Here is a 20,411-nt window from a genome sequence, read left to right as displayed (position 1 = left end):
GGACGGGGGTTGGATAGAGTGGGGGTGATGGGCCTGGCTGGGTGCCTGGATGGAGTGGGAGGTGAGGGGGCCTGGCGATGGAGAATGGATATCTTGCGGGTGAGGGCATGACTGGGGGGTCTTGATTGGAGTGGGGGAGGGGCCTGGATGTGGGGGCTGGGCAGAGTTGGGATGAGGGGGCTGGGTGGGGGACTTGACGGGGTGGGCATGAGGGGCCTGCCAACGGGCTGGAGAGAATGGGTGTGAAAAGCCTGATTAAGGGAGCTGGACAAAGAGGGACGAGGGGGCCTGGCTGGGGAGGCTGCATGGAGTGGGGGTCAGGGGCTTGGTTTTGGGGCTGGAAAGAGTGGGGTTCAGGGGCTTTCCTGGGGGGGGGTGGATGGAGTGGCTGTGAGGGGCCTGGCTGAGGGGTATTGGCTGTAGTGGGTGTTAGGATATAGATATTCAGGCCTGTCCGTAAAGGCCTGTACTCTAAGAATTTAGGTGCATTCTTATCACTTGGCTAGTTCTAGAGGTATAAAAGAAAGAATCAAAATCACTGTCTGCCGGTGTAAGGTCCTTCTCTTACTGTGACAGTCTGAGGCCCTGTTCTTTGGCTAAGGCCTTTGGCTAAGCAACAGAGGCAGCCATATGCTGGGAAACGACCGGTCACATCCTCACATTCCAAACCCGTCACATTGAAATCAGGTGCTATTGGGCTGTTAGGAATACAGTCCTGTCCTGATAATGCCCATCGCCTCCAGAGAAAGGGAAGTGCCTAGAAGATGTAAAAGGAAACTTAGTTTGATAGCATCCTGTCTGGCAAGAACTCACTTATCAATAGCTGGGATGTGAAATCCTCACTTCTGTATTGTTTTTGTCATTATAGTTCCCACTTTGCCATTGTTTGTCTGTATAATCTCTGTCTGGTTCCATGATTGTTTCTGTCTGCTGTATAATTAATTTTGCTGGGTGTAAACTAATTAAGGTGGTGGGATATAATTGGTTACATAATCATGTTACAATATGTTAGGATTGGCTAGTTGAATTTCAGGAAAATGATTGGTTAAGGTATAGCTAAGCAGAACTCAAGTTTTACTATACAGTCTACAGTCAATCAGGGTGGGTGAGTGGATGGCTGGGGGGGCAATGGGAACAGGGAATGGAGGTAAGGAAATTGGAATCATGTTTGGCTAAGGGCAGGAATGGGAACCGGGACACAGGTGTAAGGCTCTGTGGTGTCAGAGCTGGGAAGGGGGACACTAAGGAAGGAAACTGGAATCATGCTTGCTGGAAGTTCACCCCAATAAACATCGAATTGTTTGCACCTTTGGACTTCGGGTATTGTTGCTCTCTGTTCATGCGAGAAGGACCAGGGAAGTAACTGGGTGAAGGAATAAGCCCCCTAACAATGGGGGGTAAGGGGCTTGGGTAGCAAGGCTGGCTGCAGTGGGAGTGAGGGGGTGACTGGAGGGGCTCGACGGGTTGGGGTAAGGGGTCTGGTTGTGGGGGGTATGTCTGGGGGGCACTGGATGGAGTGGGGGTGAAGTGCCTGGTTATGGGGGCTGGACAGATTGGGGTTCAGGGGCCTTGCTATGGAGAGGGGGTCCTGGAGGTGAGGGGCCTAGCTGGACAGGGGTTGGACAGAGTGGGGGTGATGCCTGGAGTGGGTGAAGGGCCTGGCTATGGGGACTGGATACAGTGTGGGTGAGGAGCATGTCGGGGGGGAACGGTTGATTGGAGTGGGGGGAGGGCCTTGAATGTGGGGGCTGGGCAGAGTTAGGGTGAGGGGTCTTTTTGTGGGGGTTGGACAGAGTAGGGTTCAGGGACATTGCTGGGTGGGGCAGGACAGAGTGGGGGTGAGGGGTCTGGATGGGGGGCCTGGGTGAAGTGGCAGAGAGGGATGTGTTTGTGAGGGTGGATAGAGTGGGGTTCAGGGGCTTTGGGGCTGGAAGCAGTGGGCATGAGGGGCCTGGTTTTGGAGGCTGGAGGGAGCAGGGGACAGGAGCCTGGCTGGAGATTGGGGGGGTTGGATCAAATGGAGGTGTGGGGCCTAGATGAGGTGGCTGGCTAGAATGGGGTTCAGGGGCCTTGCTGGCGGGGCTGGATGAAGCAGGGTGATGGATGGAGTGGGAGTGAGGTGACTAGCTGTCGGGGAGGGGGGGGCTTGATGAAATGCAGCTGAGGGATCATCTGGCAGGGGAGCTTGAAGGAGTGGGGCTGAAGGGCCTGGATGGCGGGGAGCTGGATGGAGTGGGAGTCAGGGGCCTGGCAGTGGGGTGGGGTGGGGGGTGCTTGATGACATGCAATGGTGGGGCCAAGCTGGAGGGGGTTGGACAGATTGGGGTGATGAGGGGCCTAGCTGTCTGGGCTGGAGAGAGTGGGGTTCAGGGACCTTGCTGCGGAGGAGGGCTGTTGGACAGATGGGAGGTAAGGGGCCTGGCTTGCGGTGGAGGGGGGGCAAATTGGGAGTCAGAGTTCTGGCTCGGGAGACTTGACAGATTGCAGGTGAGGGACGTGGGGTGGGGCTGTATGGATTGGGGGAAAGGGGCCTGACTGGGGGGACAGGACAGATTGGGGGTGAGGTGCCTGGCTGTGGGTGCTGGATGGAGTGGGCGACAGGGCCCTGGCTGGTGGGGCTGTACTGAGTGGAGGTGAGGAGTCAGTATGTGGGAGCTGGTTGGAGTGGGGATGAAGGGTGTGGCTTGTGTGGCTATGCTGAGGGGTGTAGATGGGGGAGCTCAGAACATCGTGATCCCCCCTGTGGAAAGGGACTTGGGCACCTGGGGTGGGGGGCATATATGGGGAGCTCAGAATGGGGCTGTTTCCCCTACAGAGAGGGACTGGTGTGGCCGGGGTGCAGGGTACCTTAGAATGGGGTGATCCCCACTATTGAGAGGGACAGAGAGTCCCCGTTTCCCATGCTCTCTGCTAAAGATGGTCCTACCTCCCCTTGCACTCAGCGAGACCCAGGTTCTGCTCCAATATACTAACCGAAAGGGCTGATCCCAGGAGGGAAGAAATCTCACTGGGACTAGGAGACCTCTAGCAAGTCCATCAAGACCCCTCCACCCTCACCTCTTCCCTGCTGTATCACTGCCTACTCTGTGCAGTGAGTCCCATATAGAATGTGTGGGTTGGTTCCCAGCAGAGCAGGGGTCCAATTGAACCTGATATTCAATAGCTCTGCTCATTGCTAGAGACCAAGAGCTGAACAGATCCTGGAGGCCCAGGTCCCCTCTCTGCCCGTGCCCCTCAGTCCTGACCCTCAGCCCCACCCCTCTCCTAGCACTGGGATCTGTGCTGAGCTCTCTGAGGAGATGAGATAACTTTTGCTTTGACTTGCCTGGTTCCAACTTTTCAAGCAGGAACCAGCAGCAATCTCAGCTTAGCTCTTTAATTGGCTTCGCCAGCTGCCCAAGTCATCAATACCCAGAGCAAGAAATGTTCAGACATCAACACGAGCTAATTGCAGTCTGGTCTGTGTGATTTATTAAGTGGCTCTAATTCCCATGAAAGATACCAGAGGGACACCCCTCCTGGACAGCCTCCGTTAATGCCACGAGTCGACACAGCACAGGCAGAGGGTGTGAGCTCTAGTGGTCAGAGGGCTGGTCTGGGAACCAGGATTCCTGGGTTCTTTTTCCAGCTCTCAGAGGGCAGTTGGGTCTAGTGGCTAACAGCAATGTGGAGAGGGGGTAGTCAGTGCACCTGGGTTGTATCTATACCTCTATTCGACATTGGTGAGGCCTCATCTGGAGTACTGTGTCCAGTTTTGGGCCCCACACTACAAGAAGGATGTGGAAAAATTGGAAAGAGTCCAGCGGAGGACAACAAAAATGATGAGGGGACTGGAACACGACTTATGAGGAGAGGCTGAGGGAACTGGGGATGTTTAGTCTTCAGAAGAGAAGAATGAGGGGGGATTTGATAGCTGCTTTCAACCACCTGAAAGGGGGTTCCAAAGAGGATGGAGCTAGGCTGTTCTCAGTGGTAGCAAATGACAGAACAAGGAGTAATGGTCTCAAGTTGCAGTGGGGGAGGTCTAGGTTGGATATTAGGAAAAGCTATTTCACTAGGAGGGTGATGAAGCACTGGAATGCGTTACCTAGGGAGGTGGTGGAACCTCCTTCCTTTTAGGTTTTTAAGGTCAGGCTTGACAAAGCCCTGGCTGGGATGATTTAGTCGGGGATCGGTCCTGCTTTGAACAGGGGGTTGGACTAGATGACCTCCTGAGGTCCCTTCCAACCCTGATAGTCTATGATTTGCAGTCTGGTCTGTGTGATTTATTAAGGGGCTCTAATTCCCATGAAAGATACCAGAGGGACGCCCCTCCTGGACAGCCTCCGTTAATGCCACGAGTCGACACAGCGCAGGCAGTGGGTGTGAGCTCTAGTGGTCAGAGGACTGGCCTGGGAGCCAGGACTCCTGGGGCTCCTTTTCCAGCTCTTAGAGGGTGGTTGGGCCTAGTGGATAAGAGCAATGAGGGGAGGAGGTAGTCAGTGCTCCTGGGTTCTATCCCTGGCTGTGGGAAAGGAGTGTGGTCTGTAACATACAAATATAATGTTGCCATGATTTTGGTCCCCGCTGCATATGTGTCAGTTTCTTGACATCATCAGGGTTGCTCCTGACTGACAGCAGAGAAAAGAAGAGCAGAACTTTACTCTCTGGATCTAAGTGTGATAACTCATTTATCCATGTAACAATTGTAAAATACAGCTGTACAAAAAGGGCAGAGATACGAGCCAGCCTCCCTGCACATGCACTTGGTTCGCTTTCCTACCCCCTGCACACACACACTCAGCCGGGCTCATTTCCTAGAGCAAGGATACATATACCCCCACACCCTCCCCATTTCCCCTTGTGTTCTGGGTGATCATCAAACAGCCATTTTTTATGTTACATGTGACTCCTGCAGGTCACGTAAAATTCTATGTGTGTTCCCCCTGCAGGACTGGACCAAGCACCCCCTGGAAGGGGAAGGCCTCATACCCCATTGACCAATGCCTGACAGGCCGGTCTTTACAGACTGGGGCCAGAGCAGAACCCCCTACCGCTCCCCCAGCTGCATCCTCCTCAGAGCTTCCTTCATTTCCTTGTTTCTCAGGCTGTAGATCAGCAGGGTTCCCACTGTGTAGAAGAGAGTCACCACCTTCCTGCTGCTCCCCGAGGCTGCCAGTTTGACTAGATAGAGACGTAGAATAGGACCATGATCACCAGCTGCAAGTCCGTGTGCTGCTCAGTCCCTGAGGGCAGCCTCAGCACTGCCCTGTCAACTAGCCCACAGGAAGCCAGGATGAAGAGGATGGTGGTGAAGATGATGAGGGTGCTCAGGCCTGTTTAGTCCAGAAAGCTGTCGTGCAAGAAGCAGCCAGCAATGGGGCCAGGTAGACCTATTGCCTATAGCTGACCAGTTAGAGTCAGAGTCCAGGGAGTACCTATGCCAAGGAGCCCAGACCCCCGATGTCATATGGGCTGAAGCTTCAGGAAGCCCAGTAGGAAGTGACCCAGGGAGGTGGGGTACGTGGTATCTCCTACCCGTGTAAAGTCAGCGTGTTGCAGTTGGATTCTTTGCTGACCCAGTGGCAGACCACTCTGCCACTCCTTGGGTCAGAACCCGGTGGAGCTGGATGGACTCAGGTCCCCCTACCCCTGCCACCCCCCCGCCCCCCTTTTGGTGACAGCCCCCAGGTTTGGCCATTAGGACATGCTGCCCTGCATTCAAGGGTGCCTATATTGACTCTAGCCACTAGCCACACCACCCTAGGCTGGTAGGCAGCCATATTGTCTCGCACCAGGAGGCAACGCAACCCATAACTCAAGGGCCGCTGCTTTGATTCTGCCATTGGGCCACACTTTTCTGAGGTCCAAGACAGTCTGGCAGACTGTAACCATGGTGTCAGGGCACCCACAATCCACTCTGAAGTGGGACAGGATGTGCATACACCACCACAGGGCCCCAGAAGGAGAGCTGGGAAATGAGGACTATGTGCATCATGAACCACAGAAAGCTGGAGAGCCATCAGGAGGCCTTCAGGGCCCAGCAGAGCTGGTGGGACATGAATACAGGGCAGCACAAGGGACAGTAGATGGCTAGGAACCTATCCAAGGCCATGTCCGAGAGGAAGAAGCACTCAGTGGCCCTGTGGAAAGGAAGAAGCACTCAGTGGCCCTGCATGAAACAGGAACGGAAGGAGATAGGGATGCTGCAGTACACCAGGTCAGAGAGCATCCGTGGCATTGTGGTTATGACATAGTAGATCTTCAGCCAGGAGAATTTCCCCAGCAGGATGAATATGGACAGGCACTGGAGGCAGGGTCCTGCAGGATAGCCCATACAATGCACAGGTTGCCTGCCAGTGTCCCAGCGTAGGTGGAGGAGAGAAGAGCACAGAGGAGAGCATGGCTCTGCTGGCCTAGGGCGTGGAAACTGAGCAGGATGAACTTGTTCATTGGGATGGTGCCATTCGCCGGATTCATCAGAGGGCCCTGGAGCTGAAAGGAAACGATCAACAGGACTCCAAATTTCTACCCAGAGCACTGGGAGTGGAGAGGGGTCTAGTGGCTACAGCCATGGGGAATAGCAGACACACAACCACACACACACATTGTCTCTCTCTCATACATACCACATTTCAAACTCTGCCTGGGATCCGATACTCAAGCTGAGTCAGTTCTTCCTTTGGAGACTCTCAGTGTTGGATAAAGATGGATGAGGGTGAAAAGTGGAAACTGGAAAAACTCGCCAAGGATTTGGGGTGAAGGGCCTCACTGAGGGTGTTTGGATGGAGTGAGGCCACTTGTCCAGTTTTACACCAGACTATACTTTTTTTGGCTGCTTTCTCCCCCGTCCTGCTGGGGCAGGACAGTACACTGTTGAAAATGACATCACCCATGCAGCATGAAAAGTGCATAACCACTCTAGTCCCTCATCAAAGGCTCTTAAGCAAACTATGCAGTCATGAGGTAAGCCTCTCATGGATAAGTACCTGGTTGAAAGATAGGAAACAAAGAATTTGAATGAATGGTCAGTTTTCTCAATGGAGAGAGGTAAATAGTGCATCCACTGCTATACCACATATTTATAAATGATCTGGAAAGGAGGGTGAAAAATAAATTGGCAAGATTTGCAGAAAATACAAAATTACTCAAGATCATAGAATCATAGAATATCAGGGTTGGAAGGGACCTCAGGAGGTTATCTAGTCCAACCCCCTGCTCAAAGCAGGACCGATCCCCGACTAAATCATCCCAGCCAGGGCTTTGTCAAGCCTGACCTTAAAAACCTAAAAGGAAGGAGATTCCACCACCTCCCTAGGTAATGCATTCCAGCGTTTCACCACCCTCCAAGTGAAAACGATTTTCCTAATATCCAACCTAAATATCCCCCACTGCAACTTGAGACCATTACTCCTTGTTCTGTCATCTGCTACCACTGAGAACAGTCTAGAGCCATCCTCTTTGGAACCCCCTTTCAGGTAGTTGAAAGCAGCTATCAAATCCCCCCTCATTCTTCTCTTCTGGAGACTAAACATCCCCAGTTCCCTCAGCCTCTCCTCATAAGTCATGTGTTCCAGTCCCTTAATCATTTTTGTTGCCCTCCGCTGGACTCTTTCCAAGTTTTCCACATCCTTCTTGTAGTGTGGGGCCCAAAACTGGACACAGTACTCCAGATGAGGCCTCACCAATGTCGAATAGAGGGGAACGATCACGTCCTTCGATCTGCTGGCAATGCTCCTACTTATACATCCCAAAATGCCATTGGCCTTCTTGGCAACAAGGGCACACTGTTGATTCATATCCAACTTCTCGTCCACTGTAACCCTTAGGTCCTTTTCTCCAAAACTGCTGCCGAGCCATTCGGTCCCTAGTCTGTAGCGGTGCATTGGATTCTCCGTCCTAAGTGCAGGACTCTGCACTTGTCCTTCTTGAACCTCATCAGATTTCTTTTGGCCCAATCCTCCAATTTGTCTAGGTCCCTCTGTATCCTATCCCTACTCTCCAGTGTATCTACCACTCCTCCCAGTTTAGTGTCATCTGCAAACTTGCTGAGGGTGCAATCCACACCATCCTCCAGATCATTTATGAAGATATTGAACAAAAGCAACCTTTGGGGCACTCCGCTAGATACCTGCTGCCAACTAGACATGGAGCCATTGATCACTACCCGTTGAGCCCGACAATCTAGCCAGCTTTCTATCCACCTTATAGTCCATTCATCCAGCCCATACTTCTTTAACTTGCTTGCAAGAATACTGTGGGAGACCGTGTCAAAAGCTTTGCTAAAGTCAAGGAACAACACGTCCACTGCTTTCCCTTCATCCACAGAGCCAGTTATCTCGTCATAGAAGGCAATTAGATTAGTCAGGCATGACTTGCCCTTGGTGAATCCATGCTGACTGTTCCTGATCACTTTCCTCTCCTCTAAGTGCTTCAGAATTGATTCCTTGAGGACCTGCTCCATGATTTTTCCAGGGACTGAGGTGAGGCTGACTGGCCTGTAGTTCCCAGGATCTTCCTTCTTTCCTTTTTTAAAGATGGGCACTACATTAGCCTCTTTCCAGTCATCTGGGACCTTCCCCGATCACCATGAGTTTTCAAAGATAATGGCCAATGGCTCTGCAATCACATCCGCCAACTCCTTTAGCATTCTCAGATGCAACGCATCCGGCCCCATGGACTTGTGCTCACCCAGCTTTTCTAAATAGTCCCAAACCACTTCTTTCTCCACAGAGGACTGGTCACCTCCTCCCCATGCTGTGCTGCCCAGTGCAGTAGTCTGGGAGCTGACCTTCTTCGTGAAGACAGAGGCAAAAAAAGCATTGAGTATATTAGCTTTTTCCACATCCTCTCTCACTAGGTTGCCTCCCTCATTCAGTAAGGGACCCACACTTTCCTTGACTTTCTTCTTGTTGCTAACATACCTGAAGAAACTCTTCTTGTTACTCTTAACATCTCTTGCTAGCTGCAACTCCAGGTGTGATCTGGCCTTCCTGATTTCAATCCTGCATGCCCGAGCAATATTTTTATACTCATCCCTGGTCATTTGTCCAATATTCCACTTCTTGTAAGCTTCTTTTTTGTATTTAAGAGCAGCAAGGATTTCACTGTTAAGCCAAGCTTGTCGCCTGCCATATTTACTATTCTTTCTACACACCGGGATGGTTTGTCCCTGTAACCTCAATAAGGATTCTTTAAAATACAGCCAGCTCTCCTGGACTCCTTTCCCCCTCATGTTATTCTCCCAGGGGATCTTGCCCATCAGTTCCCTGAGGGGGTCAAAGTCTGCTTTTCTGAAATCCAGGGTCTGTATTCTGCTGCTCTCCTTTCTTCCTTGTGTTAGGATCCTGAACTCGACCATTTCATGGTCACTGCCTCCCAGGTTGCCATCCACTTTTGCTTCCCCTACTAATTCTTCCTGGTTTGTGAGCAGCAGGTCAAGAAGAGCTCCGCCCCTAGTTGGTTCCTCCAGCACTTGCACCAGGAAATTGTCCCCTACATTTTCCAGAAAATTCCTGGATTGCCTGTGCACCACTGTATTGCTCTCCCAGCAGATATCAGGGTGATTGAAGTCTCCCATGAGAACCAGGGCCTGCGATCTAGTAACTTCTGCGAGTTGCCAGAAGAAAGCCTCGTCCACCTCATCCCCCTGGTCTGGTGGTCTATAGCAGACTCCCACCACGACATCACCCTTGTTGCTCACACTTCTAAACTTAATCCAGAGACTCTCAGGTTTTTCTGCAGTTTCATATTTGAGCTCTGAGCAGTCATACTGCTCTCTTACATACAGTGCAACTCCCCAACCTTTTCTGCCCTTCCTGTCCTTCCTGAACACCTTATATCCATCCATGACAGTACTCCAGTCATGTGAGTTATCCCACCAAGTCTCTGTTATTCCAATCACATCATAATTCCTTGACTGTGCCAGGACTTCCAGTTCTCCCTGCTTGTTTCCAGGGCTTCGTGCATTTGTATATAGGCACTTGAAGTAAACTGCTGATCGCCCCTCTTTCTCAGTATGAGGCAGGAGCCCTCCCCTCTCACGCGCTCCTGCTTGTGCCTCCTCCCGGTATCCCACTTCCCCACTTACCTCAGGGCTTTGGTCTCCTTCCCCCGGTGAACCTAGTTTAAAGCCCTCCTCACTAGGTTAGCCAGCCTGCTTGCAAAGATGCTCTTCCCTCTCTTCATTAGGTGGAGCCCGTCTCTGCCTAGCACTCCTTCTTGGAACACTATCCCATGGTCAAAGAATCCAAAGCCTTCTCTCCGACACCACCTGCGTAGCCATTCATTGACTTCCACGATTCGACGGTCTCTACCCAGGCCTTTTCCTTCCACGGGGAGGATGGACGAGAACACCGCTTGCACCTCAAACTCCTTTATCCTTCTTCCCAGAGCCACGTAGTCCACAGTGATCCGCTCAAGGTCATTCTTGGCAGTATCATTGGTGTCCACGTGAAGAAGCAGGAAGGGGTAGCGATCTGAGGGCTTGATGAGTCTTAGCAGTCTCTCCGTCACATCGTGAATCTTAGCTCCTGGCAAGCAGCAGACTTCTCGGTTTTCCCGGTCGGGGCAGCAGATAGATAACTCAGTCCCCCTGAGGAGAGAGTCCCCGACCACCACCACTCACCTCCTTCTCTTGGGAGCGGTGGTCGTGGAACCCCCAACCCTAGGACAGTGCATCCCATGCCATCCCAGACAGTTCTTCCCATGCCTTCCAGATAGATAAATCCAAATCTGATGATTGGAGAGTTACAAAAGAATCTCACTAAACAGGGTGACTGGGACACAAAATGGCATTTGAAATCCAGTGCTGATCATTGCAAAGTACTGCACATTGGAAAATATAATCCCAAATATACATACAAAATGATGGGATCTAAATTATCTATTACCACTCAAGAAAGAGATCATCATGGATAGCTCTCTGAAAACTTCTGCTCAATGAGCAGTGGCAGTCAAAAAAGCTAATGGAATATTAGGAACCATTAGGAAAGGGATAAATAATAAAACAGAAAATATCATAATGCCCCCCATAGAAATCCATGGTGCATTCACACCTTGAATATTGCGTGCAGTTCTGGTCACATCGTCTCAAAATAAAATATGTTAGAATTGGACAAAGTGAGGAAAACAGCAATGAAATGACTAAGGGGATGGAAAAAGACGAGGACTGTTCTTCCTAGAAAAGAGACGACCAAGGGGGATATGACCGAGGTCTATACAATCATGACTGGTGTGAGAAAAGTGAATAAGGAAGTGTTATTTACCCCTTCTCATAAAACAATAACGAAGGGTCAAACAATTAAATTAAAAGACAGGAGGTTTAAAACAATCATAAGGAAGTACTTCTTCACACAACTCACACCCAATCTGTGGAACTCGTTTCCAGGGGATGTTGTGAAGGCCAAAAGTATAACCAAGTTCAAAAAAAGGATTAGATACATTCATGGAAGATGGGTCCATCAATGGCTATGAGCCAAGAGGGTCAGGGATGCAACCCCATGCTCTTGGTCTCTCTAAACCTACAACTCCCAGAGCTGGGACTCAGCAATAGGGGATGGATCACTCAATAATTTCCCTGTCCCATTCATTCCCTCTGAAGCTTCGGGTACTGGCTACTGTAGACAGGATACTGGACTAGATGCACCACTGGCCTAACCCAGTATGGCCTTTCTCATATTATGTTCTTATGCTCACTCTCCTGGACTCAGACAGCTAACCCAGGTCAGCCCTTTCTTGCACAAAAAGAAGGGACGTATGTGCATCATTTTACCCAGAAGCCCAGTGTTTTAAGATGTCACCAAGCATGTTAGAGACCCCAGTTTAAACCTCCAATCTGCCTCATTCTGAGCAACAATGTGAACCCAGGTCACCTACCTCCCACATGACTGTCCTAACCGCTGGGTTGTAGGGTATACTGAGGTGGGTGTCTTTCCTCCCTCCTGTTGAAGTTCCAATTTTTGTAAAATATGCCAGAAGAATCATAGAATCATAGAATATCAGGGTTGGAAGGGACCCCAGAAGGTCATCTAGTCCAACCCCCTGCTCGAAGCAGGACCAATTCCCAGTTAAATCATCCCAGCCAGGGCTTTGTCAAGCCTGACCTTAAAAACCTCTAAGGAAGGAGATTCTACCACCTCCCTAGGTAACGCATTCCAGTGTTTCACCACCCTCTTAGTGAAAAAGTTTTTCCTAATATCCAATCTAAACCTCCCCCATTGCAACTTGAGACCATTACTCCTCGTTCTGTCATCTGCTACCATTGAGAACAGTCTAGAGCCATCCTCTTTGGAACCCCCTTTCAGGTAGTTGAAAGCAGCTATCAAATCCCCCCTCATTCTTCTCTTCCGCAGACTAAACAATCCCAGCTCCCTCAGCCTCTCCTCATAAGTCATGTGCTCTAGACCCCTAATCATTTTTGTTGCCCTTCGCTGGACTCTCTCCAATTTATCCACATCCTTCTTGTAGTGTGGGGCCCAAAACTGGACACAGTACTCCAGATGAGGCCTCACCAGTGTCGAATAGAGGGGAACGATCACGTCCCTCCATCTGCTCGCTATGCCCCTACTTATACATCCCAAAATGCCATTGGCCTTCTTGGCAACAAGGGCACACTGTTGACTCATATCCAGCTTCTCGTCCACTGACACCCCTAGGTCCTTTTCCGCAGAACTGCTGCCTAGCCATTCGGTCCCTAGTCTGTAGCGGTGCATTGGATTCTTCCATCCTAAGTGCAGGACCCTGCACTTATCCTTATTGAACCTCATCAGATTTCTTTTGGCCCAATCCTCCAATTTGTCTAGGTCCTTCTGTATCCTATCCCTCCCCTCCAGCGTATCAACCACTCCTCCCAGTTTAGTATCATCTGCAAATTTGCTGAGAGTGCAATCCACACCATCCTCCAGATCATTTATGAAGATATTGAACAAAACCGGCCCCAGGACCGACCCCTGGGGCACTCCACTTGACACTGGCTGCCAACTAGACATGGAGCCATTGATCACTACATTGATCAAAGAAGAGACAGTGCACACTCCTGCGAGCTAAGCAGAGATTTTTAAGAGCTTAGTATTGTATTTAGGCATCAAAAGTGTTTGACTAAGTGCTACATGACCTTCTAATTAAAAAAAATGTTACTTCAGAACATCAATACAGCACATATTAAACAGATTAAGAATTGGTTAATTGATTGATCTAAAAAAATAGACAAAGCGGGTGAAGCGATATCTTCTATTGGACCAACTTCTGCTTGTGAGAAAGACTAGCTTTCAAGCCATACAGAGCTCCACACAGACCAGAAGAAGAGTTCTGTGTGACTCAAAAATTTGTCTCTCTCAGCAACAGAAGTTGGTCCAATAACAGACGTTACCTCCCCCACCGTGTCTCTCTAACATCCTGGGACTGATATGGCTGCAACTACACTGCATACTTTTAAAAAAAAAAGTCATTAATGAGGACTCATCCTCCAGTGCAGGGGTCGGCAACCTTTCAGAAGTGGCGTGCCAAGTCTTCATTTATTCACTGTAATTTAAGGTTTCGCGTGCCAGTAATACATTTTAACGTTTTTAGAAGGTCTCTCTCTTTAAATCTATATTATATAACTAAACTATTGTTGTATGTAAAGTAAATAAGGTTTTTAAAATGTTTAAGAAACTTCATTTAATATTAAATGAAAATGCAGATCTTATCAGATTAGTGTGATCCTTGCCCTTGCTTTTCCTTGCTGAGTTTTCCAATGTCTGGCATGTATTTGGATACTTTAATGGGTACACAGGCTTCTGAGTTATCAGTTGTTAACTGGCTCTTAGAGGGACAGAGGACAGATTTCATGTGTGAAAATACCTGTTTACACAGGTATGTGGATCCAAATGCTGAAAGCATTGCAAACGCAATTTTCTTCAAACAGTTTAATTTCACTGGCAGGGACGTCCAGCAGGTCAGAATAGAGGCCCCGTGATCTCTCTCAGTAGCTTCAAGTGCGCTCTGCAGCTCTCCAAACTTTGATGCCTACAATTCTGAGCTTTTTAACTGAATGAGCTGCATCTCGAAATCTTCCACACCCATTCACTGAAATACAGACAAATCCAAGTCACTTTCGTTGAACTTTTCAGGTTTAATTAGAAAAGAAAGCATTGGGCCAAATCGCTGGAAATCTTGAAATCTGTCAGAAAATCCTGATTCCAGTTCTTGCATTGACATTCCAATCTCATCAACACTGACAGTGCAATGTGTCGATAGCTCTTGTATGTGTTGGAAGTAGTGCAAAATCGAAGTTCGAATATCCTGAGAAAAAACCGCTAGCTTTACAACAAATGCCTTCCAGGCTTCATAAACATCCAGAGCCATTTGCCCAGCACCCTGGAGACAGAGGTTGAGTTTGTTTAGGTGAGTGGAGATGTCACAGAAACATGAGCTTACACAGCCATTTGCCATCATCTAGGTTGGGGTAGTTTTGTGCTTTTTCAGACAAAAAGGCCTCGATTGTATCAAAACAGTTTACAAAGCACACCAAAACCTTTCCACAACTTAGCCACCGAATGTTGCTATGAAGTGGAATGTCATTATAAGCACTGTCCATCTCTTCTGGCAGTGCTTGAAACTGTCTGTGAGTCAAAGCAGATCGAGCAACAAGGAAATTCTCAATTCACACCACTGCATTCATCACATTCTTAAACTCTGAATTAGAAATTTTAGCATACAGGTTTTCTTGATGGATGATACAGTGAAATTTGACTGTCGGACAGCCAATTTGATCTTCAAATAACTTTACAACTCCCTTCTGTTTTCCGACCATGGCAAGAGCACCATCTGTTGTCACACAAAATATTTTTTCTGATGTTAACTCCTCGTTTGTCTGATGCCACTCCTCGTTTTTCTGATGTCACTCCTAGTTTGCTGTCCCCTGGTTTAGTGAGATTCTTCAATGCTGATGCCACTCGCCATTTTAATCGATGATCTGGAAGTAAATACATCTGCTGATATAACTTGCAGATGATACAAAGATTGGTGGAGTGGTAAATAATGATGAGGACAGGGAAGTGACACAGCGTGCTCTGGATCACTTAACAAGTCAGGCCAACTCACATGAAATGTTCTGGAACACAGCCAAATGCAAAGGTATTCATCGAGGAACAAGAAAGGAAGGTGCTAAAAGGCTCTTTGATCTAGGGGAAGAAGGCAGAACAGGAACCAGTGTCTGGAAGCTGAATCCAGACAAATGTAATTTAGACAAATTTTTAACATTAACCATCACAACAAGCTATCAAGGGAAGTGATGGATTCTCCATCTCTTGTGTTACGAATTACACCTGGTAGGACACGCACACAACTGCTGTGAATTATACCTTGTAGGACACGCACACAAATGCTACGAATTACACCTGGTAGGACACGCACACAAATGCTGCGAATTATACCTGATAGGACACGCACACCAGTGCTGCGAATTATACCTGATAGGACACGCACACCAATGTTGCGAATTATACCTGATAGGTCACGCACAGTTCGAATCTAGGCTGAGGCACAGAAACAAAGTCCACAACTGCAGAGTTCCCAAAAGACACTAAGTTCATTACGCTCGAGGGTGGTGCCCCCCTGCTAGCCAGGAGGGGACCCTGAATACAGATTATACAAAGGTTATATACTTTTTAGCAAAGCATGTTGCCCTCGTGCATCGGAAACCTTAGCCAATAAACAAACCCTTGTCTTATCTACCACCTATCCCTGCTTGGTGCATTCCTCGTGCTATACCAGTATGTTAATTACACAGCATGGTCCTAAAGCCATGCATCAGTAACTTTTATTATCAGGATGGGAGGCCTCACATCAAGGCCAAGAGACAGGGAGTTAGAGACTAACAAAAACCAGATACTGGGAGTCAAGGCAGGCTGGAGACAAGGAGGAGGATTTTCACAGGGATTCAGTATCTAAGGATCACTCCTCCTGGTGTATGATGTGCTGGCATTTAAACAATGGTGGGCCCCAAACCAAAATGGAATCACATGTGCTAACTTTTCCTTAACACTTGATCCCTTCAAATCCAGACGGGATGCCCTTCTAGGAGATGCTGTGGGGTATAGGGGCCATTGAGTCCTCACCAGACCACAGTTTGGGTGGCTTCCCTTTTCTAGCACTCACCGACTCCTTCCCCTGCTTGGGGCATACCAGAGTCTCTCAAAACAAAAACAGTGCAGGGAGGATCAAAGTAAATAAAGGGGAAAGGGGGGTTAGTCTCTTGGTCATTCCTTTAGGGCCCAGCTTGTCTGTAGGCTGGTTCGTGTCCTGCTCAGGATTAGAGTCCATCCTTAGACCCCCACCCAGCCTTTTTGTAACCTTCATTCTGTATTGGGGGCAGACAGTGTCAAGGGCAGCAGGGTCCATGACTCACTCTCCCTTTGCTCATCTGCCCCTGTAGCCAGCTTTCTCCCAGCTATCTGCTCCTACTTGCCATCCCTTCATGTGGCAGGCTTTCCCTTTATGAATCCAGTCCCCCACACCCCTGTCTAACCCACTGGACCCCACTCTCCTCACAGATTTGGGGATATAGCCCAGGAATCTGGACTCAGACTTCTCTTGCTATATCTCACTAGACCCACTCCCCACCTGAAGCCAGAGGAAAGAAGCAGGAGCCTTCCGACTAATCACTACACAAGTCTATCAAAGTTTTGATTTCCTCTCTATTAACTTCCTGATGGGGTTTTCATCTCAGTGTTTCTCAGGGTGTGGATCTTCAGGTTCAGCATTGGAGTGATCACTGTGCAGCACAGACACTGGCTTGTCCATCATGAACTTCTGGAAAGGCCAGTCATAAATAAAAATCCAGGGCCCAAAATGCAATCTCAGCACCTTGATTTGAGTGGCACAGGTGGACAGGGCTTTGTGCTTCCCTTGCATGACGTGTGCCCTTATCTGGACCAAGATGATGGTACAGGATATGAACACGCTATGAAGGCTCCTGTGGTGACCAGCCCACTGCTGGAGACCAGCAGCAGTTTCATCATGTACATGTCAGTGCAGGCCAGTTTGATGACCAGGGGGGCAACAAAGGAGAAACTGTGTAGCATATTGGGCCTACAGAAGGGGAGCTGGATGAGCAGTGTAACCTGGAGAATGTAATGGTCAATGCCACCCGCCGGCCTTGCTGGAGCCCTCGGCAAAACCAGAAGCATGAACCAAAGGCCGTGAACCAGAGTAGGCCTGGACTTGGCAAGGTAGTAGCACACACTAGGTGTCATCAAACCAATCAAGCATATTCCTGACCAAAATACCCAGATTTCTCAGGTAACCACATAAATGCATTCCTAAGAGATGGCACAGGAACACGTGGACACCTCAAAAGATAAGGAGGGGATGAGAGGATAATGGATAAGGATGTTTTATTCAAACTGGCAGGTATCCAGATGAGGATGGTAACTAACAACATCTGCAAAAAGAAAAGGAGTACTGTGGCACCTTAGAGACTAACCAGTTTATTTGAGCATAAGCTTTCGTGAGCTACACGAAAGCTTATGCTCAAATAAATTGGTTAGTCTCTAAGGTGCCACAAGTACTCCTTTTCTTTTTGCAAATACAGACTAACACGGCTGTTACTCTGAAACCTAACAACATCTGGAGTGTTTGTATCTTGTTTGTATCAAGGAGGAAGGTTGTGGTATCTCCATCATTGGAGGTTTTTCAGATTAGGTTAGACAAACACCTATCAGGGATGGTCTAGGTAATACTTAGTCCTGCCATGAATACAGGGGACTGGACTAGGTTACCTCTCCAGGTCCCTTCCAGTCCTATGACTCAATGTATAAAAGGAGAAGTCATAGGAGGAGCATCTTTGGGCAGGTGTAGGGGGACAGGATTCTGGTGTCCTGACTGAACCAGTACTATTCTCATGGGCATACATATGTTAAGTGTTTCTATTAGGCCCTCGTACTGTGCTTTGTCGACAATTAACCGGGCAAAGTGCCCTCCCCACTGTACAGAGCCTGTGGTCTTTCTTTATGCATAACATGGAGATCTGCTGAATCAGCACGCTTCACTCTCTGTGCAGCTAACACCAGAGCTCCAGGAGCAATAGCACCGGTAACATTGCCAACTTAGCAGCCTTAAACAAGTTCAATGAATTCAAAGTGCAAGTCTCTCTCGCCACATGTTCTAGCAGCCTTACTGGCTGAATCTATCCATCAGGAACACCCCTCCAGTCCCAAGCTGTTTCCTTTGTTCTTCAGGTGTTGTGGCTGACATGAGTAGAGATGAAGGGAGAGAACATTTGGGGTGTCTGTTCTCCATTTTTATATTTTTTCCTCCTCTTTGAGAATCATCTCCAGCAGGGGTTCAGGAGACAGAAAGTCTGCGCGACGGGAACTTCCACCTGTTTCTTTGCCAACATGTAAATTCCTTGCTCACATCCTTTTTCCTGCCAAAGAATGGCCGCTTAACCATGTGATAGTCCATTTAATTTCATTGACACCTGGCTGAGGCATCAGTTTGCCTTTTGTTTTTGAGGGACTGGTTTGTGCCTGCTTGGAATATGCCTCAATAATGTTATACAGTAGAATCTTATAACTTTACCTACAATGTTACCACACATATTTTACCATGACAATAATGATCAGCGCATTATGAGTTTTTAAATGATACCTCACAAGGTATACTTTGTACAAAATCCATTCTAGTTTTGTAAAAAGGGTGAACATAGGGATACAGACTGTCACACTAGGCTGAAAGAGGAATTAGCCTCAAAAGTCATCTTATTATATCATTTCTGACCCTTCCACTAACACCGGTATTAGGATGAAAAATCCTCTGGAATCCATCAGAGTTTCACTAGACATGGTCAAGAAAGATGCTACATTGGGCATTATGCACATGTCATTTTGATTCCAAGTGGGATTATGAAAAAGTTCACAGAAGTTTCAGTTTTTGGATTTAAATTTTGCAAGTGTTTTCTTTGTGTGGAGTTAACTGAGTGTTGAGTTGCTGGAAAGCATGTGAGACTCAGAGAAAAGTTAGATGTTTCCTTGACTCCTGAGAGAGAGAAAAACCCAGGACTCCTGGGTTCTCCTTCTCTACCTGGGAGGGGAACATGATGAAGTGTTTTGAGAAGGATAGTGGTAGTCAGAACCCCTTATTTCTTTCCTTGGCTCTGAGAGGGAAGTGGGAATGAGTGATCAGAACACTTGAGTAATGTTTTCCAAAGTGCCTAAGTCTCATTAAAAGTCAATGGGACTTACATCCCTTTGTCACTTAGGTGCTTGTTTAAGAAATGTACGGAGGATGATTAATAGAAAGGCTCCTGCTTCTTTCCCCTCCGGGTGGGGAGTGGGTCTAGTGAGTTATAACAAGAGAAGTCTATGTCCATATTCCTGGACTATATTCCCAAATATGGGAGGAGAGTGAGGTACAGTGTGTTAGACAGGGACGTGCAGGACTGGATTCAAAAAGGGAAAGCCTGCCACAGGAAGGGTTGGCAAGTAGGAGCAGATAGCTGGGAGAAAGCTGGCTACAAGGGCAGATCAGCAAAGGGAGAGTGAGTCATGGACCCAGCTGCCCTTGACATTGTCTGCCCCTGATACAGAATGAAGGTTACAAAAAGGTGGGGTGAGGGTCTAAGGATGGACTCTAATCTTTAGCAGAACACTAAAAAGCCTACAGACAAGCTGGGCCCCAAAGGAGTGACCAAGAGACTAACCCCCCTTTCCCCTTTATTTACTTTGATCCTCCCTGCACTGTTTTTTGTTTTGAGACACTCTGGTATGCCCCAAGCAGGGGAAGGAGTCAGTGAGTGCTAGAAAAGGGAAGCCATCCAAATTGTGGTCTGGTGAGGACTCAATGGCCCCTGTGCCCCACAGCATCTTCTAGAAGGGCATCCCATCTGGATTTGAAGGCATCTAGAGATGGAGAATCCACCACTTCCCTTGGTAGCGTGTTGTGATGGTTAATGTTAAAAATTTGTGTCTGAGCCCTGGTCTACACTAGGACTTTAGGTTGAATTTAGCAGCATTAAATCGATGTAAACCTGCACCCGTCCACACGATGAAGCCCTTTATTTCGACTTAAAGGGCTCTTAAAATCGATTTCCTTACTCCACCCATGACAAGTGGATTAGCGCTTAAATCGGCGTTGCCGGGTCGAATTTGGGGTACTGTGGACACAATTCAATGGTATTGGCCTCCGGGAGCTATCCCAGAGTGCTCCATTTTGACCGCTCTGGACAGCACTCTCAACTCAGATGCACTGGCCAGGTAGACAGGAAAAGAACCGCGAACTTTTGAATCTCATTTCCTGTTTGGCCAGCGTGGCAAGCTGCAGGTGACCATGCAGAGCTCATCAGCAGAGGTGACCATGATGGAGTCTCAGAATCGCAAAAGAGCTCCAGCATGGACCGAACGGGAGGTACGGGATCTGATCGCTGTATGGGGAGAGGAATCCGTGCTATC

At 48.5% G+C, this 20,411-nt stretch overlaps 1 pseudogene; it reads right to left on the bottom strand.

The window, feature by feature from the left end:
• Positions 1–5,029: 5,029 nt before the first annotated feature.
• LOC141997299 (olfactory receptor 11G2-like) lies at positions 5,030–6,468 on the bottom strand (annotated as a pseudogene).
• Positions 6,469–20,411: the final 13,943 nt, after the last annotated feature.

Source organism: Natator depressus, chromosome 13 (assembly GCF_965152275.1).
Source record: "Natator depressus isolate rNatDep1 chromosome 13, rNatDep2.hap1, whole genome shotgun sequence".
NCBI lineage: Eukaryota > Metazoa > Chordata > Testudines > Cheloniidae > Natator > Natator depressus.
The sequence above is the reverse complement of the archived record's forward strand: the minus strand, read 5'-3'. Positions and strand labels throughout refer to the sequence as shown.